We start from the raw sequence: 23,115 nt of genomic DNA, 5'->3' as shown, positions 1-23,115 counted from the left end.
CGCAGGCTCAGTAGTTGTGGTTCACGGGCCTAGTTGCTCCGCGGCATGTGGGATCTTCCCAGACCAGGGCTCGAACCCGTGTCCCCTGCATTAGCAGGCAGATTCTCAACCACTGTGCCACCAGGGAAGCCCAAGAAAGATTTTTTTTTTTAAACTTTCTATTGTGGAGTTAGTATAGACTCATGGGAAACCACAAAGATAGCACAGAGATCCCCTGTACCCTTCTCCAATTTCTCCCAATAGTTGTTTTACATAATTATGGTAACATATGAAAAGCAGTAAAGTGACACTGATACAATGTGTGTGTGTGTTTGTATGGTCCTAAGCACTTTATCACATATGTAAATTGGTGTAGCCATCACTACTACTAGGAGAAAAATTTTGATTGTACATTATGGAGGGAAAGATGCTAGGAATTTAGGCCTCAAACTCAGAATGACTTGCTTTAAAGAAAGCAAGTGCTGGGCTTCCCTGGTGGCGCAGTGGTTGAGAATCTGCCTGCTAATGCAGGGGACACGGGTTCGAGCCCTGGTCTGGGAAGATCCCACATGCCGCGGAGCAACTGGGCCCGTGAGCCACAACTACTGAGCCTGCGCGTCTGGAGCCTGTGCTCCGCAACAAGAGAGGCCACGATAGTGAGAGGCCCGCGCACCGCGATGAAGAGTGGCCCCCGCTTGCCGCAGCTAGAGAAAGCCCTCGCACAGAAACGAAGACCCAACACAGCCAAATAAACAAACAAATAAATAAATAAATAATAGTTAAAGGTGCTAATAATTTAAAAAAAAAAAAAAAAAAAAGAAAGCAAGTGCTACATCTCTCCAACATTAACGTTGGTTGAGGTTTAGTCAAATAGATCAATAATATGTCCTTGTCCTCATTCTCATTCTGAGATTGGCTGAGACATGGTAGGATCTGAGATAAAAAGCTATACTTTATCATGGAAATTCATCAAGATAATTACCATTAAACAACAACAGGTGCTAAATACCAAGAAAGCTCATTTCATAGCTGATCCTCAGTTCTGAACATTAAATCAGCCTTAACTTACTAGATTTCAGCTCAAATTTCAACATTTATATAAGAGCCAGTTATAATGAATTAAGTTAAACTCCCTATGAGACTGATACCTAGGATCAGTCAACAACACATAAAGGCCTTGCTAGTGGGAATGTAAACTGCAATGACTCCTTAGGAGAGAAATGTGGCTATGGATATCAAAGGCTTATAAATGTGCCAACTTCTTGACTCAATAGTTCCACTTTTAGGAATTTATCTTAAGGAAATAATTAAGTGTATATAAATACTTTATTACCTAGTATGATCACCAAAAGAAGTCATTAAAGGATACACTAGAATATATTCACTTAATGTGAAAGTAGGCAGTAAGGAGGAAAAGAACAAAAAAGATATGAAACATAGAGAAAACAAATTCAAAATGGCAGACATAAATCTAACCATATCAATAACAACATTAAATGTGAATGGACTGCGTAACAGTACCTTAAATGATAAGAAGGCTGACTCTGTGGCCCCTCTGTTTGATCTGGCTGCCCACTATAAAACTTCAAACCTTGCCTCAAAATATAAACTTACAGTCCTGAGGGTGAGCTTTTCTGTTTCACTTTGACCTTTACTGACTTCATCCAAAAATCCTTCTCCTCAAATGGCCTGTCTGCAGACTTCCTGCCATCAGAATTCTAATAGGTCCCTGATTCAACTGGAACAAAACTTTGTTCTCTCACCTACCTGTCCCACTCTCTCAGTGTGTTTCTTCGTAGTGTATCCCAGGGGACATGCATATCCCATGCCCTAGCAGTGAGCCATCTAAAAACATTATTTACTTTTCAAGTACAAAAGAGGCCCCTGGGGAATCTGGAGTATGTTCAGGTTGACAAGAACTACATTCCAGGTGGTGACAAATACTAGCATCAACTCAGCTGGATGTGTATTAAAGACTCCTTGCCAAAAATACCCTAGGGAAACTGGAGTAAAGAGCAGATCTTTTAGAACACTTGGTATGTTCCAGATAAACACTTTTTTTTGATATACCAAGAGGTATTGAGTCAAAGTGTAATTTCTTAGTGGGGAAGTCATATCTTACTGAACTCTAAAAGGAAAAGACATGATGGAAACTTAAATGCATATTACTAAGTGAAAGAAGCCAATCTGAAAAGGCTACGTATTGTACGATTCCAACTATATGACATTCTATAAAAGGTAAAACCGGGCTTCCCTGGTGGCGCAGTGGTTGAGAATCTGCCTGCTAATGCAGGGGACACGGGTTCGAGCCCTGGTCTGGGAAGATCCCACATGCCGCGGAGCGACCGGGCCCGTGGGCCACAATTACTGAGCCTGCGCGTCTGGAGCCTGGGCTCTGCAACAAGAGAGGCCGCAATAATGAGAGGCCCGCGCACCGCGATGAAGAGTGGCCCCCACTTGCCGCAACTAGAGAAAGCCCTCGCACAGAAACGAAGACCCAACACAGCCATAAAAATAAAATAAAATTAAAAAAAAAAAAAGGTAAAAACTGTGGAGACAGTAGAAAGATTAGTGGTTGTCAGGGGTTAGGGAGGAGGGAGCAATCAACAGGTGGAGCACAGAGCAGTTTTAGGGCAGTGAAAATACTCTGTGTGATACTATAATGGTGGATACATGTCATTATATAATATACATTTGCCCAAACCCATAGAATGTACAACACCAAGAGTGAATCCTTATGTAAACTATGGACTCTGGATGATGAGTTGATGTAGGTTCATGAGTTGTAACAAATGTACCCCCCTGGTGGGTAATGTTCATAATGTGTGAGGCTGGTGGGGGGGCCACAGGGGGTATATGGGAAATCTCTCTACCTTCCACTCGATTTTGTTGTGAACTTAAAACTGCTGTAAAAAAATAAAGTGTATTAAAAAAAAACAAAAAACAAAACCACAACCCAGCAGGCCACTAACATTCTGGACTCAGCATATTCTGAATCAGTTAAGAGGCCAGAGTTAGGTCAGAGAAAAGCAAAGGGGTGAGGTGTGGAATGTGAAGACAGGAGTTGAAGAGGGGGCCAGGACCTGTTTCTTTTGAAATTAAGCAGCCTGGCAGCACGAAGCATGAGTGGTTCTATTATCCTACTGGGTGTATCAAGCAGGGTCAAGAATCCCACCAGACTGTCTAAAATTAAAAGGGCCTTCCTCAAAGAAAATGCTTTAGGATGAAGAGATGGCCAGAATGCGATTCGCAGTTGAAATAGGCACCTTTTACACTCTTCATTGGTCGGTGAGGGTTGGCTCCTTGTAGTAGACCTTTTAAGTACTAAAACAAGATATACATTTTAGTGCTGTAGTAGACTCTTAAGTACTACAAGATAAATATTTTAGTGCTGGGGAAGAACAATACACATAGTCCGAAGCAATAATATTGTATATGGCATTAGTATGCACTATCTTGATAAAATTTTCCTAAGCATTCTTTGAAAATGCATCTTTCACATAGCTGCTGTGAGAAATCTCTTTTTTTTTTTTTAACAGATGCTGAGAGAGATGTTTTCTCTTTCTTCTGGGGCTGGTAAACTGGGATGACATAATCCTGAAACTGTCTGTAGCAATGCTCCTGCTGTCCCAGTTTGGCAAAACCCAAGCTCAGTAGGAGTGATGTTAAGAAAAAAATTATTCCTGATACTTGTTAAAGAATGATAAGGCAGACTTTATTCAGGGGTACTATCAAATAGGTTTGGGCATCACCACAATGGGATTTTGTAGTAGGGGAGAGAGATTGGGCTCAACTCCAAACATAACACGAAAAAGTGGGAATTTATAGCTAAGGAGTAGGTCAGGGGTAGATAGGGGATAGAAAATTACTAAGAGGAAACATAAGGTGTAAAGGGGGGTTCTGGCTAAACCAACTTAACAGGATTCTTGCTGAAGGCAGGCCAGGGACAGCAGACATCACTTGGGGGATGGTGGAAGATGAGGAACCTAATGAGATATTGAGGGTGATCAGATATCAAGGATGGGAGATTCTGGTTAAACTGACTTAGCAGAATTCTTGCTAAAATTGGACAATGCAGGGATGAACATGGAAGCCCAAAAGTCTGGGCTTAGTTGAGAAGAGAGTTCAGTCGAGAAAAAGAGTTAAGGAGCGACTCTTTCTCTCTCTCTGTGAAGGGGGTCACAGAGAGAAAATCAGACCCAAGATTGGAGAGAAATTATATTTTTTGAGTACTTGAACTCAGCTCCATCCCTGGACTTCCCAACTTCCTGTTATATGAACCAATAAATGTATTTTCTTCCCTCAAATTTGTTTGAGTTGACTATCATTTGCAAATCAGCTTATTAATCTGAAGAGGGAATTGATTTGATGAATAAGTTTGAGGTGATGGGAAGAAGATTTAAAGCAGTGAGTTAATGGCAAAATGAGAAAGTCTACATTTCCAAGCTAACACATGATCACATAAAATACACAAACTTACTATATACCATCCCTACTATGTCCTCAGGTCTACAGGCTTAAACAGAGAAATGTTTGTGAAATTAGGATTCCAGCATCGAACAAGTTGGTAATCTTGGGCAACATAATGGCTGACACTTATTAAATATATTTTATTCCAGGCATTATGCTAAGTGCTTTATATGCCTTATTTTAATTAATTCCTATTTCACAGGATGAGGAGACTGAGACTCAGCGGTATTAAGAAACTACCCCCAAGGACAGATATCTACTAATTACAGTTTTGGGATATGAACATAGATCTTTCTACTCCAGAACACATGCAATTAAAAAAAAAACAGATTTCCTGAGATATAATTCACATATCATACCACACATACCAAATTCACCTATTTAAAGTATACAATTCAATGCTTTTTGTATATTCACAGATATGTTTAACCATCACTACAGTTTTAGAGCATTTTCATCACCTCAAAAAGAAACTTCATACCTTTTAGCTATTTCCTCCCCACCCCTGCCCTAACCAAACACTAATCTACTTTCTGTCTGTATAGATTTCCCTATTCTGTACTTTCATATAAATGGAATCATATGGTATGTAATCTTTTGTGATTGGCTTCTTTCACTTAGCATTATGTTTTCAAGGTTCATCATAGCATGCATCAGTACTTCATTCTTTTTTATAACTGAAAAATATTCCATTGTATGGATACACCACACTTTGCTTACCCATTCATCTGATGAACATGTGGGTTGTTTCTGCCTTTTGGCTATTATGAATAATGCTGCTATAAATATTTGTGTACAAGTTTCTGTGTGGACATGTTTTCATTTCTCTTGGGAATATACCTAAGAGTAGACTTGCTGGGTCATATGGTAACTCTATGTTTAATTATCTGAGGAACTGCCAGACTGTTTTCCAAAGTAGCTGTACCATTCTACATTATCATCAGCAGTGTATGAGTCCCATTTTTCCAAATCCTTGTCAACACTTGTTGTCTGACTTTTTGGTTTGAGCCGTTCTATGAAGTGGTAGCTCACTGTGGTTTTGATTTGCATTTCTCTGATGTTTAATGATGTTGAGCCTCTTTTCATGTACTTATTGGCTATTTGCATATCTTTGAAGAAACATCTATTCAGATCCTTTGCCCATTTTAGAATTTGGTTGTCTTTTTGTTATTAAGTTGTAAGAGTTCTTTAAATATTCTAGATGCAAGTCCCTTATCAGATACTCGATTTGCAAATAGTTTTCTCCCATTCCATGCATTGCATTTCACAATCTTTTAAAAGAAAATTATTTATTTTTGTCTGTGCTGGGTCTTCATTGCGGTGCACGGGCTTAGTTGCGGTATGTGGGATCTTAGTTCCCCAACTAGGGATGGAGCCTGGGCCCCCTGCATTGGGAGCACAGAGTCTTAACCGCTGGACCACCAGTGAAGTCCCGCATTTTCACAATATTGATAGTGTCCTTTGATGCACGAAAGTTTTAAATTTTGGTGAAATCCAATTTATCTTTCTTTTATTGTCTGTCCCTCTGGTGTCATATCTAAGAAATCATTGCCAAGTCAATGTCATGAAGATTCTCCCCTACATATTCTTCTAGGAGTTTTATAGTTTTAGCTCCTATGTTTAGGTCTTTGTCCATTGAGTTAATTTTTGTATATGGTGTAAGGTAAGGGTTCAATTTCATTCTTTTGTATGTAGATATCCAGTTGTCCCAGCACCATTTATTGAAGAGACTGTTCGTCCTCATTGAATGGTCTTGGCACTCTTGTCAAAAATCAGTTTGCCATCAGTTGGCCATAGCTAGTTTATTCCTGGACTCTTAATTCTATTTCATTGATGTATATGTCTCTCCTTGTGCCAGTAACACACTGACTTAATTACTGTTGCTTTGTAATAAGTTTTGAAATTGGGAAATGTGAGTCCTCCTACTTTATTCTTTTTTAGAATTGTTTTGGTTATTCAAGGTCCCTTGAAGTTCCATGTGTGTTTTAGAATCAGCTTGTCAATTTTTACAAAGAAGTCAGCTGAGATTCTGGTAGGTGTTGTGTTGAATCTGTAGATCAATCTAGGGAGTATTGCCATCTTGATAATGTTGTCTTCCAATCCATGAACTTGAGATTTAAAAAAAAATTTTATTTTCCTTAAATTTCTTTTTTGAAAAATGTAAGTATAGTTGATTTACAGTGCTGTTAGTTTTGGTATATAGCGAAGTGATTCATAAAAAAATCCTTACTTAGATCTTCTTTAATTTCTTTCAATAATTTTTCAGTTTTCAGAGTGTACATTTCACACTCCTTTTGTAAATTTATTCCTAAGTATCATTCTTCCTGATGCTATTAAGAATGGAAGTTTTAAAATATTTCATTTTCAGGTTATTCATTGCAAGTATATAAAAATACAACTGATTTTTGTATACTGAGCTTGTAATCTGCAACCTTGCTGAACTCATTTATTAATTCTAGTAGTTCTAAGTGCATTTCTTAGACTTTTCTATGTATAAGATCATGTGTTCTGTGAATAGATATAGTTTTACTTTTTCCTTTCCAATCTGGATGCCTTTTATTTCTTTTTCTTGCCTAATAGACCTGGCTAGAACCTCCAGTACAATGTGAATATAAGTAGTGAGAATGAACATTCTTTTCTTTTTCAAGATCTTAGGGGGGGAAGTATTCAGTCTTTTACCATTAAGTGATGTGAGTGGTGGTTTTTTTGTAGATGCCCTTTATCAGGCTGGGGAAATTCCCTTTTACTCCCTAGTTTTTTGAGTGTGTTCATCACGAAGGGTTGTTCCCTGGTTGCTCTTATGTCATGCTGGAAGACAGATGGATAATCCTGTGCCATGGGATTGCTCTTCTTGATCAGCCAATGGCCTCTCACCTATTCTCCCTGCTGGTAGCAGTGTGAGTAAGCTAGGGGTTCAGTCAACACTAAAAGATGATTCTAGGAATGTTGTGCTTATGGCCTAAAGAATTCAAGAAAAGACATGGTTGGAGGTACACTGTTCTACATTTATATTATAAAATTCCAAAGGGTAAATTTAACAATCTAGAAAACAAATTACCATTCAAACTTGACTATATACTCTGGGTAAGATTTGCATTTGTGCTCATCATTAATGAAACACTGTAGCAACCAATGAAAGAGTCTTTAGAAGCCTGTATTCACAGGTGGCAAGATGGATGATGGGTGGCATAAGTAATGATGTAACTAGCATTAAATAAATGGTATTAGGAAACTAGAGAGGCAAGAAGACCTATATTGTTTCAAGACAGAAAGGTTCTGAAGTCATGACCTTGTGAGTAATAATACCATCATTACCTTTTTCTCATGTGTGAGATATGAAATTAGCTAGGAAAGATGCATCTGAAATAAAGACAAAAAGAGATGGTTCTTAGTACCAAGAATTTTATGTGCACTGATATGACAGCAAGCAAATATGTAAGTCCCACTACTTTACCCATTACCCCAAATCTTCATTAATAAAACATTATACTTCACACGGGGTCATGAATTTCATAATACATATTTTAATCAAATTGTTTACATAATCAGGGTCCTTGCAAAAACATTTACTTGGGATCCTGCGTATTGTAAACATGGTCCTGGAGGCTGTACAGTAAAACCAACGGTTAGGAGTATGGGCTCTGGAGTCAGAATACCCAGATTCCACTTATTAGCTAGGTGACCTTGGACAGGTTGTTTAATCTTTCTGTGCCTCACTTTCTACATCTGTATAATGTAAACAATGAAAGTATGGTACTTCATGGTGATGTTGTGAAGTTTGAATTACTTAATATGTACACTGTTTAGTGTGTGGCATTTCATTTAAAAGTGAGAGCAATATATAGCACTGTACTTACCTTATACTGTCTTCCCTACTGGTACGTTTCACGGTGGTAAGGACAAAATGAGTTCCTTTTTGTATTCACCACACAATGAAGTGAATTGTCTTTGTGACATAGAAATTGAATTCATCTGGAAACATGGGGTATATTAAAATGTAAATAAAAGTATTTAAAAATAATTTAAATAAAAAGAGCCTCAGCATATCGTTTGTATTTCTTTAGTTATTGCTTTATAATTAGTTGTTGGGGGGCTTCATGATTTTTAACTTTTTTTGTTACCCCCACTTTCTTCAAAGTACCTAGTTCGGTATAAATGCACATTACAGCCCTCAGAACGGCTAACTGGATAGTCTGAAGGATAAGGGTGCTGCAGCAAAAAGTGGGCCACATCAGGGTACAGCTTTGCTGGTGGAGACAGAAGACCAATCATCTCAGAAAGCGGCGCACAGAAAAGAGTTGGGCCAGCCAAGCACTTTGTGAGCCTCATTTGGACCCTCCGCTGTGCGGTACTGCTAAAGGCTATGCCCTGATGCCAGGGTCGTGGGCCCGGAAGCCTGAGTGGGCAGCTGGCCTCGGTAGGAGAGGCTGGCTTCAGCCGAGGCCGCTGGGTGAGTCATTCTCACTTCCCCAGGCAGGAGCGGGCGGCCGGACGCTTCGCCCCGGCGCGGGCGGTACTGGGAGCTGCCACAGCCCCCGAGGAGCCCCCTCCCGGGCCGCCTCCTCCAGGCCAGGGCACTAACCCTGCCGCGGCGCTGGTGGGGAGCGCCCACTGGCACCCCGACCCCCAGCTCTTCGGGGCGGGCCGCCGCTCCTCAGCCGTCCCTTGGCGCCTCATCCCGCTTGCCGTCGCCCGCTGAGGCGCGAGAGGGGGGCGTGGAGGAGCAGGAAAGCGGGATGGGGCGGGGCGGGGCGGGGCGGGGCGCACATCTCACGGCCCGCGAATGTCGTCTCGCGCGTGCGCACGCGCCATCCCCGCGTGGGACGCGGAGGGTGGGTCTGCTCTGGCCGCGCGCGGTGACGCCGCCTCACGCTGCTGCTCCGTCCGCGCCGCCTGCTTCCAGCGCTCGGGTAACCCGGGAAGGCCAGAGTCAACCAGCCCCGGACCAGCGTCCCGCACCCTGGCCGTCCCGGTAAGCGGGGGCGGGGTCGGCGGGGACCTGGCAGGCACCGTGAGGGGCGGGTCTGCGGGCAGCGGACGACCCTCTGCGGACTCTGAGGTGTTGTATGGGAGCCGCCCCCGAGGGGGTCCCTGTGCAGATGAACCACGAGTGTCCCTGCCTCTACCCCTTGGGAGCGTCCCGGAAGCGGTGTGCGGAGCCGCCCCCATGGAAGACCCACGTGCGAATGGAGACTCTCAGGGCACTCTCTGCATTTGCTGCCACGGGGAGTCCCTGTGTGCAGGGCACCAGCCCCAGAGAGACCGGCTGTGTACGTAGGGAGGGCAAGGGTGGTCTCTGGTGTTGTCTCAGTGGAAGAGCATATGGGAACATGGGGAGCCTCGGGAGCCCGCACCGTGGGGACGGACCCCACAGAGGACCGCTGTATACAGGAGGACCTGAGACTGTTCCTCAGAACTGCCTAGAAGGAATCTCTGACTGGAAGGAGAGGTTCAGGAGTAACTTCCTTTATGCCCAAAGGTCTTTGGCCTTGACCTCCTTGGGGGTTCAGTGTGCCTTAAGTTGTGATCCCTCCAACGTGGTCGAGAGGCAGGGGCTCTGTGGGACTGCGCCTTTGTCCATTCCTCCCCGAACCCCGTTAGAACGTGTATTCTCCGTGGTAGCCCAGTTGGCTTCAAGCTGGATTTTAGTGGAGGCAGGAACTTACGTAAGAGAACGAGGTGCAAGAGAGGATTGGACCAGAGAGACCTCTGAAGCAAAGAAAGGAGATTTGAGGCCCTGGGCTTGACTCTCAGGAAGAAAACAGTAAAATCAGGTAGAATAACTGACTCTGGCAGGTCCTGTAAAGAAAGTACTTTGAAGGAAAGAAGAAAGGATACATAGGATTATTGAGCACCAGCGTGCTAGGCACTATACTAGCTATGTTTAATCATATAACTCTTAAAATAACGTTGTGAAATTATCCCTGGAGGGATGATTAAACTGAGACTTAGATTCAGCAACTTGAAAAAGGTCATAAAGGTTGGAATCATGAAATCTGTACTTCAGATTTTATTTGGGAAGAAATATTAGAGACAGAAGCAAGAGTATATGTTTGCCTAAATTTAAGAGCTAGAACTATAAAACTCTTAGAAGAAAGCAGGGGGAAATCTCCATGACCTTGGATTTGGGAATGGTTTCTTAAGTATGACATCAAAAGCACAGACAACAAAAGAAAGAAATAGATAAATTGGACTTCATCAAAATTTAAATCTTTTGTGTTTCAAAGGACACTATCGTTTGATAGTGAGAAGACAACCCATGGAATGGGAGGCAATATTTGCAAATCATATAGCTGATAAGGGATTAATATCCAGTTAAAAATAGAACTCCTACAACTCAACAACAGCAGAAAATCCAGCCCAATTCAAAAATGGGGAAAGGACATGAATAGACATTTCTTCAAACAAGGTATACAAATGGCCAACCAGCACATGAAAAGATGCTCAACATCATTAGTCATTAGGGAAATGCAAATGAAAACCGTAATGAGATATTACTTCACATCCACAGCAGGCTGTTCCCCCCCGCCCCAAAAAAAGGAAAATAACATGTTTGCGAGGATGTGGAAAAATTAGAATTCTGCTGCATTGCTGGTGGAAATGTAAAGTGGTGCAACTGCTGTGGAAAATGTTTCATGGTTCCTCAAAATGTTAAAAAGAACTTCCATATAACCTAGCAATTCTACTCTGGGGTAAATATCCAAAAGAAATGTGATATGTTATGGAAACTGACTAAATTCCAAAATTTAGTAGCTTTCTCCTGTGATCAGAGAAATCCCTACTTCCCTTTTCAAAGGTTTCTTTTGCTTTATTACTGCCTGGGGTTTACCCCTCCCCATGTTCTAAAGATCACTGTTAGTTACATTTTTGAGCCTTTTACAAATGTCTGCCAGTCCCATATCAAGAATCAAATGAAGGCACAAAAGGATAATTTACATTTAATATGCAGGATGAGATGGTTACAGCCTATTAGGAGGGCTGCATTCTCTCCATAGCTACATGTCTTTATAGAATGAACTGAGGGAGAGGAGTTCCCTAGATGCCTTCTCCTTCCCTATTTCTTCCCTAGCTCATACTGTGGAATTAGCGTGTGCCTTGCATACACGCAAATTCCGTGCTGCCCATGTATGCCTTACTGCCTTACAGATGCTTCTCTTACTCTCATGGTTACAGCAGTGTATTAGTTTTCTATTACTGTGTAACAAATTACCACAAATGTGGTTTAAAACAACCCACAATTTATTATCTCATAGTCTCTGTGGGTCAGTTGTCCAGCTTGGTCCTCTGCTTATGGTCTTACAAGTCTGCAATCAAGGTGTTAGCTGGGCTGTGTTCTCATCTGGAGGCTTGACTGGGGAAGAGTCTTCCAAGCTCACTCTGGTTGTTGGCAGAATTCATTTCTTTGCAGTTGTGGGACTGAGAGCCCTAGCTTCTTGCTGGATGTCAGCTGGAGGCCACTCTCAACATCTAGAGGCCACCTGCAGTTCTTTGCCACATAGGGTTTCCCAACATGGCCACTTCATGAAGCCAGAAAGTAGTCTCTAGAGTATGCTAGAAGACAGTCATATATTATGTAATGTAATATAATCATATGTATGACATCCCCTCACCTTTGCTGTGTGCTGTTGATTAGAATCAAATCACACATCCACCCACACTCACGAGGATGGGATTACACAAAGTATGAACACCAGGAGGTGGGAATCATGAGGGGAAGCCACCTTAGAGACTGTCTCCGCAAAAAAGGAAAGGTTTAGGTTGTTATCTGCTCTCATTTCTTCCATTTCACTCAGCCACATGGGCCTATTCTACTTTCTTGTTTCACTGCTATTTACCACTGCCTGCCCCTGACCTTTGAAGTTTTTTCCAAACCCTTCTCAAGTTACCACAAATTTTTCAACATTCACGTTGTCCCTATGATAATGTCTTCTCTCTTTTCTTCCTTGATAAGGACAAAGAAAACCCCAGTTCCACCTATCAGCTAAAGAAGTAATGAATAAGCATAATTTGTAGGGTGTTTGTTAAATGACTTCTTTTTTAACCAGAGTGTCTCTCCTGGGACTTCTTCCAGCGTAGGGAAAGTGGTTTTTTTTTTTTTTTTTTCACGAACCATTTGTTTTTACCCATTGCTAATCACTGTTGAGAGAGGCAAACCAGCATGGACCTTTAGTATTCCTGAATGTTCTTCTTACTGGGTATGCCAAGAATACAAGGCCCTGACTGTTTTCCATGCCATTTCTCAGGATTGTATTTGCAACAATCAACCTTGACAGATAAGGCAACATCTCCCCCTGGACAAAGATCAGGCTTGTTTCTTACTATAAAATAAGCTGTGAATCACCGAACCTCAGTGCTGCACACATATGCCTTACTGCCTTACAGATGTTCCTCTCTTGTAACACAGCCCACTGTATGTGCAGGCATCTATCATAGATCCTGTGCCACCCCCATGGCACTTGGTAGACGTGGGAAACTGATGCAAAAAACCATGCTAAAGCTCTTGCTATGGCTGTGCTATGAGTAATAAAATCCTTTATATCTGATCCAGGAGTCTTGTGTCTTCTGCCAGCATTCATGGAACAGTAACAGGATAGCTAGTTAACTTACAAATAGAGTAAAATCTCACACCCTGCACAGATCTTGACGGTCCTTATCACTTGTTTTTCTAGAAGTTAAAGCTGATTTTGTTAATTTCTTAAGCACCTCATGTGCGTATCTTGGAGCTTGCAGCCCTGAACCAAGCCCCTCTCTTGGTCCTCAGGCCAGCCTGGATGTAGACGGTAAGGAAGGGGACGCAAAGACTCGGATGGCTACACATCTGACATGTGAGTATCCACCTAAGTGTTCCAGTCTGTTGGGTGAAGGCTTTGGCTTGGTGTGAACTCTCGAGAGAGCCTAGGTAGTGTTTGACAGTCTCTGCGGTGGCCGAGGTACAGAGGAATGCTACACCGGAGGTCCTGGTGCCGAGGGTGAGAGGTGAGGGAGGTGCACGTGGCTCACTTCAGCTTTACCTCTGCTGATGAGCGCAGAGTGAACACACCCTAATGCCAGATTGAGACCCTGGAGCCAGGGAGAGGAGGTGTGCTAATCCACCCCTACTCACCCCCAGTGTCGGCAGACCCACTACCTCTTTAGGACGGGCACCTGGGCCAGGCTCTGGGGTAGAGGTCCTAGGTGCGGGTGTTGCAGGAGTCTGGAATTGCCCACGTTGGGAAGAGGCCACATTCCCTTCAGCTCCAGGCCCCAGGCCCATTTGTTCCTGCCAGGTGGGGCTTTCAGGGCAACAGATGCTCCCAGCTTGGCAGGCAGGAGCCGGGGAGGGGTATGGCAGGAATTTCCGCTCAGAAGCTGGGCTAGAACAGGGCTTGGGGTGAGCTGGGCCCCTGTTCGCTTGTATGTCTAACAAGGGTCAAAGGGCCTGGGTGCCTTAGCGCTCCTGGGTTCCCAGCTGAGCACTGAGCCCGCCAGGGACAAGCTGCCCTGATGACTGTGCAGCTGTTACTGAGGGAGCTACTGCTTCCTGGACTGCAGATGACCCGTTACCTTCATAAGTGTGTGATATTTGTGTGCCCAGCGTAGTTGCAGACATTACTCAATGTGTGGCTACCTAGGGACAGGGTTAGAGTTAGGACTATGCTTGGAACAGCACTGACATAGTGGTTACGGATTGGAGGTAGGTAGTGGTAAGCATAGGGCTGGAATCACGGTGATGTTAAAGTAGGATTTGGAATTGCGTTTATGGTTCCTGTTGATAAGAGCTAGTGCATCTTGTAGATCTCACCAGTAGCTGGAGAATCTGTTTATCTACATGGTGAGAATTGAAAGGTTCCATGAAAATCTGCTTTCTTCTCTAGCACTCTGAAGTGTGGGTGGAGTAGGGGTGTCCTATCTGAGTTGATCTGGCACCATTTCCCTGTTAAAAAAGAAATGACAGGCCCAAAATGGAGTCACTTGTGCTAAAAGGAAGACTTAATACCTGACCTTATTGCAGTTACAACCTTCTCCAAGAATGTAATCCAAACTGATCAGTGTGCAAATTTCTGGTCCACACCAGTGACGTAATCCTTTCCATCCCCCAAAGGAAGATGAGGTAACCTGGCACGTAGATCTCCTTCATCCCCTATAGATAGATTACCTAACCCTGAAATAATTTTTTTTGTTTTTGACTTCCTTGTCTTACTTTTAAAAACCTCTCCTTTTCGATAGCCTTTTAGAGCTCCCCTCTACTTGCTAAACGGATGCTGCCCAATTCATGAACTGTTCAAGAAAGCTAACTCGATCTTTAAAAAAAAAAAAAAGAGCTAGTGCATCTTAGATTAGGATTGTGTTAGGGTTGGAGTAGGGTACTGTTTTGAGTTTAAAATTGGGGTCAAAATGGGTCAAGGAGATAAATTTTGTGTTGGGGGTCAGTTTTAATCTTCTAAGATAGTCTGGAGAGGGACTTAACCTTATGCATATTGTGTGCTATTGATCTGGCTTAGATGAGAGGTTTTGGACATTTTCTGGCCCTCTGCACTTGAGAGTTATAAACGGCTGTATGATCCCTGAAGCTGCGATCCGACTAGAGGGAAGTAGGCATCTAGCTCCTGGGGAGAGGGAACATCGCAGTTTTCTATCCTGAACTTACCTGGCCATGTAAACATTTTTTGGGTCATACCCACCAGCATTACCTTTATGAGGTACAGTTATTCTGAGGGTCTCACTTGAAGGACTGGTTTTAGAGCTGTTTGTGAATGGGGTTGGAGTTGAGGTTAGGGTTAGGGTTGAAAGGCATGGGCTGCAGTTCAAGTTTGGGGTAGAGCGATACATGTGGCCATGCCCTGCATCAAGGGCTCCTTCCTGAGGAGTCAGGAGCTGGTTCTTCACAGTTTCCTGAGGGGGATTTTGACAGAGTAGGTCTGTCTGGTTTACTCTTCCTTTAGATTCTGTTTCTGCTGCATCAGAGAGACCGAGGGTCAGGAGCCTGCAGTAAACTGGGGACGCTCCCGGGGGTAGGAATGGGAGTGTAGGTGAAGGATGGGGCTGCTGAAGAGGGCAGGGGACTCACTTGCTGACCGTGGCATTCCTTTAAAAGCACACAGCCAAGTTGTTGAGATCAGGGGTGTGCACGTGGATCCAAGACTGTCCTTATTAAAGGACAGGCAGTGGGACAGAAATAACAAACCAGAGTTTAGAGGTGGATAAACAGGCCTGGCCTGAGGTGGCCTGGAGTTTTATCGGAGAGAAAGGCTGGGAAGGATGGATTGGGAATGCATTTGTGTTTGTGGGCCTGCAAGATGGGCTGTGTCTGTCGGCATGTGTGTGGTGCCAGAGTCTGCTGGGGCATGTCTGACTCAGGGTGTTCATGAGTCTATGTAGGTGTGTTTCCTGAACGTCTCTGAGTTAGCTTCTGAGTGGCACTGTTGACTTTATGTCCTCCTGTGTCTGTGTCTGTGTGGTTAGGTGTCTGTACGCATGTGTCTTTGAGTGTGTGTGAGACTCTGCTCTGGCCTCTCACTTTCCCCTGACCCTCTCCCCTGATGCGCCCCAGCTGCCAGCACAATTTACTGCAAGAGATTGGCTTCCTTTCCCTTCCCACTGTCTGGATTCCCATGTGTCCGGCTGCCTGCCCAGGGCCCTGCCCCTGAGGCCTCTGTGTGGGGCTTGACCTTGGGAATGATACACTCTGGAAAGCCCCCAATATGCTCTTTGCCTGGCTGTGGACCCAGAGAAGTTACAGTGGAGGAGGGGGACAAGGCGGGAAAGGGGGGGCAGTTGGCAGCATGTACCCCTCCTTCTGGAAACAGAGATCTCCTTCAGGCCCCCTCTTTCCTCCCCATGCTCTCGTCCAGATCAAGTATTCAGGGTCCTGGCCTCACTGTCTCTGTGCATGGGAATGGACAGTCCTCTACAAGCCCCGTTAGGCATCTGGTCCTCTGCGTCCCCCAGCACCTCACATGCCTGCCTTGTGCTCGTTCCTCACATCCCCACCCGCACTCAAGGCTGTCCTCCCTTATTTCCTGTCCCTGCCATAGACACAGGAGCCATTCTTGTCCTTCATTGTGTGAGAGCCCAGGCCTGTGCCGTGGGGCAGCTGGAGCAGCGGGCTTTGGATGAATGGTGAAGAGCAGAGGCTCAGTCCCCTCTCACAGGTGCAGGAAGCAGCTTCTCCTTGGGGTTTATTCCTGTGCCCATCCCGTGTTTGTTGCCCTCCCTGCCTGGGCTGCAGTGAGGAGGTGCAAAAACAAAGCAGCCACGGTCCCTATTTGCTGGGACTTAGTGTTCAACAAGAGAAGTGATTTTGTGGAGAAGCCATTCTCCCGCACTGCAGGTACTCAGTTGCCTGAAATGCTCTCTGTAGGATTCTGAAATGCTCTCTGCAGAGACCAAAGAAGGGCTCCAGAAGGTCAGAGCCATTCGCCACGCCAGTATGGTATCTCAGAGGGCAGAGGCAAACTCCAAAGTTCCCAAGCAAGCATTGCTATATCCCTAGCATCTACCAGTAATTCTGGAGTAGTGAATATTTGATTCTGTGCCCTGCCGTGAGAGTTTTCATTCTGATTTTACTTCTTGAGCCGAGGGGGAGCTGGAAGGTGGGGCTTGTGCTAGGGTTATAGGATGGGATGAGCAAGGCTTCATCCCTCTACAACATCCTGCATGAATCATAGGCTCTGACCCTGTCTTCTCTCAGCTCTTGATTTTGCTGAGAACTGAGAATCCTGAAGGTCTTGGTTCCAGCTCATGTCTCTGCCCCTAGCCCTTTGTTGCAAAACTTGGTCATCAGCATAAGCCAATGCTGGCACGTGGCAGGTAGGATACACGGGAAGGACCCGCCCCACCTAAGCCAGGATGTGTGCACATTAACCTCAGCTTCCCACGTGACGCTGCTGTGACCCTTCTGAGTCAATTCCCTTCATTCCGGGCCTCCCTCTCCTCTCCTTGCTCTGTGGCTCTCTGCCCAGCTCCCAGCAGGCACGGAGGATGTGCCTGCCACAAGACCTCCTATGATCTTTGGGGATGCTTTAGGAAAACACTGGAGGGTGTGGCTCAGCAGGCCTGGGCCTTGTGCCTCCTCACCTTGGGGACCCACCGCAGGGCCTGGCTCCCATCTGTTAGGCACAGAATCACCCTTCAGAGGAGCGACACAGTCATGCTTCTTCCCATCCTGGCTTTTCTGCATCCTGCTAGCAGGACACATTGTGCTAAGTGCTGGGTCCTATCAGAGGAAGAGTCCTGCCCCCACCTCCTGGTTTGATGGTATGTTGAGGCATCCTGGATTTCCTGAGGAATCAGTGAGGCAGGGGCATCCCACAGTCCCCCATCCCACACCATGAGGAAGCCACAGCACTTCCTGTCCTTACTGCAGCTTTTGGCTCCTCTGTGGTAGGTCAGAAGGTGGAAATGCAGACGTGCCACCTTCTGAGAGAAATGAGGTGTCCAAAACAGAGGTCCCTTCCATCCACTCAGGGCAGCCTCTTTGTCTTTCTGCTTCCCAGTTCTCTCCTCCTACCCTCAGACATCCCCAGTCTCTGGATGGACACTAGGATGCCACACCTGCACCGTGCCTCTAGCCTCATGCCCAAGGCTGCCTGCATCTAGAACCTCTCTGCAATCTTTCTTGCTGCTTGTCTTCCAAGAGCACCTTCTTCACACACATGATCAGCAACTCAACCACCTTGGACACCCACTGCCTACGCTGTGATAGTAATTTGCCCTGGTAACTTCCAGAATCCATCTCCATCTGTGGCTTTCAGCTTTGGTTCTTCATACCCCTCCATCCATCCCCAGCCATGGTCCCTTCCCAGCTCCTCACTTACCCTTTTGAGTCTTTGCCCACACTGTCGTACATGTGGGAGCAACCTTTCTTCTAATATTCAAATTCTTACCTCATTAATGCTTCCTTCTCTCTATTAACCACTAGCAAAGTTTCTGTGCTTTTTCCAAGGCCATCTCCTGGACTTGGACATTTGCTCTCATCCCCTCACCTGTAACCACCACAGGGCTCCAGCATTCTCCCTTTGCTCTCCTGCATCATCAGTTTATCACTCCTCAACTGCATCATTCATGTCAACATCAAATACTTTATGTCTCTCACCTTCAAAAAAAACCCTCTCTGCGTCCCACTTCCTCTTACAGCTGTATCCTTGTTTTTCTGCACCTCTGTGGAACAAACCTCCTTGAATTGATTACACTTGCTATCACCAACTGCTCTTCTTTCATTCTCCCTTGAATCCACCCCAGTCATGCCTTCACCTCCATCACATGTGAGTCTGTTCTCAAAGCCATGAGTGATCTCTGTGTTGCTAAATCTAGTGTTCAACTCTGGATCCTCATCTTACTTGGCCAGTTCAGAAGTTTTCATGCAGTTGATCACTTTCTCCTTGCCATATTTTCCCCTCTTGGCTTCCAGTATGCCACACTCTTCTGGATTTCCTCCTTCCTCCCTGCTACTGCTTCTCACTCTCCTCTGCTTACTGGTTCCTCTTTTCCCTTCCAGTTTCTTTTCTTTTTCTTTTTCTTTTTTTTTTGGCTGCACCTCACGGCATGTGGGATCTTAGTTGCCCGACCAGGGATAGAACCTGTGCTCCCTGCAGTAGAAACGTGGAGTCTTAACCACTGGACCACCAGGGAAGTCCCTCCCTTTCAATTTCTTAATGTTGGAATGTCCCAGGGCCCAGTCCTTAGATCTATCCTTCATTTATACTCATTCCTTTGGTGACCTTACCTGGTCTCTTGGTTTTATATACCTCTATCTGTCTATCCATCCATCTGTCTGTCATCTGTAGCCAGTACCCTCCCTGAGCACTATAAGGCTTCTATGTTGAGGATAGACATGGTCTATCCTCAACATAGACCACATTCTCATGGTCTCAGGAAGAAGCAGGGTGATTAGTTATGAAACTACTGCAGTAATCGTAGTAGCAGAGGAGGCAAGAAGAGGTCATATTCTGGATTCATTTTGAAGGTAGGGATAATAGGATTTACTGATGGATCAGAAGCAGATTGTTAGAAACAAAATCAAGGATGACACCAAAAGTTTTGGCCTGAAAAACTGGCAAGAGAAAGGTGCCATTAACTGATGTGAGAAATACTGTGATTGGAGCAGGTTTGGTATGTGTGATTGGGTGGTGGCAGTGGTGGCACAGGGAATTAGGAGTTCACTTTTGAGATAAACTTTGGACATCCAAGTGTATATTTTGATTAGACAATTTGAGCATGTGAGACTTTCTACTACATAAGATAATGATCTCCATGGAGGCAAGGCCTGTGTCTTGGTGACTGTTAATGTCTGGCATGGTTCCTGGCACATAGTAAGTACTCAAATATTTTAATTGTTAAATGCAAGATGCCTCTCAAAGTCATCTTCATTGTGACCCCTTTATGTGACCCTACAGTCCTCCTCATCAGCTGAGTACTTCCTCCTGTGGCAGGACCTCACATACTATAGCACTCATCACACTGATGTAGTAATTTATCTGCCCCCTCAGTCCAGACTTTGGATTGATTCAAGTACTATTAAGGTATTGCTGTACACTAGCCACTATTCTAAGCCCTGGGGATATGAGACTCTATTGTAATTATTCAGGAAAGAAAGAGTGAGAAACTGAACTATAAGCAGAGGCAGTAAAAAGTAGAGGAAAAGGGGCAACTTGATACCAAAATTAGAACCCAGTGACTGACTCCGTGTATGGTCTGAGTAGATGTATAGTGACATCCATTCCCTGACATTAGAAAACAGTTTAGTGGGGTGGTGGATGTTTGGAAAATTTGAATTAATTTGCATTGTCTTTGGAGCAAGATGGAGCTTCCCCTGGTTGTTGGCAGTACAATTGGAGCTCAGAGGAAAGGATAGTGCAGAGAAGTGGCTTTGGGAATCACCAGCACATTAATAGTGAATGATGTTTTGGGTACAGATGTACAGTTATTCTCCCTTTCTCAGATGAAGAAACTGGGGCTCAGAAATGTTAAGTAACTTGTCAAATGTCAGAGTTAGGATTCTAACTCTGATGATTTTTTCCACATTCCATCCTTGTGACTTTGACCTTAAAATTTGCATCCTCTCCAAGGGTCACACATTTGGCCTGAAAATTGTAAAAACATATGCTCAAGGATTTTGTAATGTTTTGCTTGTGTTGTAGTTTTGCTGCTCTTTGTTCATGTTTATCATCTTTCTCTGAAATCATTCTCTGGCCACTTCAGCCAGAAATTTCCTTCCAAAGGGAAAGGGGTGATCTGAATCTTTTACTTATACTTAACCTACATCGAGTGGAACAAGCACAGCCCTGAGCTATGCTGTTCTGCCATGGCCTTCTGAAGGGTCTGGGGTTCCAGCCTTCCTTCCAGGGAGACAAGTTCCTGCTTCAACCCAGTTAACAGAAGAAGCTAGGACAGGGTCCGCTTATGCCTTCTCAGGAGGTCAAGGGAATATGAGTATGACTGCCACCATTAAGAGATCCATTCTGCAGCCAGGCTGCCGGTGGTGGTGGATCACCCATCCGGTGGTGGTGCTGGGGGTGGGGGTGGGATGCAGGCTGACTGAACAGGAAGCAGGAAGGAGCTCTAGGAATGTCTCAGAATGACCTCCTAAAACAGTCTGTAGGAGGAGCTTCATTCAGTCTGTGAGCGAGGGAGCGTGGAGACAACATATAGCTTGGAGGGGCTTACATTTCTAGTAGATGCTTACAGATCTCAGCCACCTCCCTCCCCAGCTTTCTCCATTTCAATCCAAGGGTTTTAGAGAATTTCACATATTTACATGAATGATAGACAGATATTTCTCTGAAATAGCCAATTATTGGACATCTTCAGAGAGAGGTGAAGGGGCCACAGACCCTCTTCAGTTCTGAGCATCTTATCTGATTGTTAAAGACTTACGTGTGGCATTAAATTCTAGATTCCTGGCCACTTCCTGGTCTGGTTAATGGGACAGGACAGTTTCCAAAAGCCTTAAAGTTTTCTTTTGACAGTCAAGGTGAGTAGTTCTGGTGCTTTCTGAAATGCAGTGGGACATAATGAAGAAATGGGGAAGGATGACAGGAATGAAGGGCTGGAGCTGGCAAGCTTATACCATGCAGCCTTTGGTTGGGGAAAGGACAGGAGTCATCCTCTAAGGGGAAGGCACCAGGCAAATCCTGGGAGGGGATACAGCCGACTGAGTTTAGCACCATATAATATACATGAAATACATATAAATATACATATATAAAAAGTATATATAAAAGTATACATGAATATTCAGGGAGGCAAGGCTGGTGGAAAGGAGGAAAGTGGTGAAGGATCCCAGGTATAGGTGGTGTAGAAATGAGACACAGCAGCAGGGCTGAGTACAGGCTGCTGGCGGGAACTCAACCAGCTCAGGTATTTTCCATAGCATTTTATGGAAAAAAGCCGAATGAACTTTTTGGCCAACCCAATATGTTTAGAAAAACCCTGTGTTTGTGGTTCTTTCCCAGAAGCTTCAATACTAAACCCACTGCTCTTTATCACACTATGGGCAAACAGATTGAAGCTGAGATTTACTCAGCTCCTTCCTCCAAAAGTAGTGGACCTTGAGTTGGCTTCCTGGCTCTAAGCTCCTTTGAGTGCAAAGCAGATTGGCTTTTCTCCCTTACATGCCCTGGTTAGGAATATCCCAGCTTCTGTCCCAGGTACTCAGACACCCATCTACATAGTCTTCCTCTCTGTTTCTCTCCCTGCCTACCCTTGGGGGTGGGGTCCAGCCCCTTACCATGCCCTACTGTCATCTTCGTTCCAGGTGTCATTCATTCTATGCAGCTGATAGGCAGTAGAAGTGGGATATAGGCAGGAGAGCTACAGCAGCCTCCCAGCTGAGTTCTCCAGAAAGATCTAACCAATAACCAACAGGGAGCAGAGAGGGGAGATTCTATCATTTGCTTTTGACATTTGATTGTGTTATCCTGCTTTCTCTGTTGTCCCCTTCTGTAACAGCTATTTTTGGATATTGGACTTCCTTCCTCTCCTGGTTTCTCTTTCTTTGAACTTTTCTTTCTGGAAGACTCCTCAAATCTGTCTTCCAAACTCTATATTGTTTACTTTTTTTTTTTTTAATTATTAGCACCTTTAATTATTTATTTATTTATTTATTTATTTGGCTGTGTTGGGTCTTTGTTTCTGTGCGAGGGCTTCCTCTAGCTGCGGCAAGCGGGGGCCACTCTTAATCGCGGTGCGCGGGCCTCTCACTATTGTGGCCTCTCTTGTTGCGGAGCACAGGCTCCAGACGCGCAGGCTCAGTAGTTGTGGCTCACGGGCCTAGTTGCTCCGCAGCATGTGGGATCTTCCCAGACCAGGGCTCGAACTCGTGTCCCCTGCATTAGCAGGCAGATTCTCAACCACTGCGCCACCAGGGAAGCCCTATATTGTTTACCTTTTTGTAAACTTCTGCTGTCATGTTTTTAATTTCTAAGATCGTATTTTTGATTTATGAATGTTCCTTATTTGATAGTACCTTGTTCTTGTTTCATGGCTGCAGTAGTTTTGTCTATCTCTCTAAATATATTAATGATAGATTTTTTTTCTCTGCATAAGCTCTGTTTCCCTAAGTTGATATTTTTCTGTTTCATTTGGTCTCCGTTTTCCATGTTAGAACCTTTCCACAAAAATCCAGTGATCCTTCAGGTGTTCAGGGGAGCTAACATCCTGATTGAAAGCTCTGAGTGATGGGAGCGA

At 44.5% G+C, this 23,115-nt stretch overlaps 1 long non-coding RNA gene across 2 annotated transcripts in view; it reads left to right on the top strand.

The window, feature by feature from the left end:
* Window positions 1-9,316: 9,316 nt before the first annotated feature.
* LOC132366987 (uncharacterized) overlaps window positions 9,317-23,115 on the top strand; it is a 94,949-nt gene continuing 81,150 nt past the window's right edge. For both annotated transcript variants that reach the window (XR_009503630.1, XR_009503631.1), the window contains exons 1-2: window positions 9,317-9,421; window positions 13,211-13,274. This is a non-coding gene — a long non-coding RNA (uncharacterized LOC132366987). The remainder of the gene's footprint in view (window positions 9,422-13,210; window positions 13,275-23,115) is intronic.

The sequence above is a fragment of the Balaenoptera ricei genome, chromosome 6 (genome assembly GCF_028023285.1).
Source record: "Balaenoptera ricei isolate mBalRic1 chromosome 6, mBalRic1.hap2, whole genome shotgun sequence".
NCBI classification, from domain to species: domain Eukaryota; kingdom Metazoa; phylum Chordata; class Mammalia; order Artiodactyla; family Balaenopteridae; genus Balaenoptera; species Balaenoptera ricei.
Note: the sequence above shows the minus strand (reverse complement) of the source record. Positions and strands in the feature narration are given on the sequence as shown.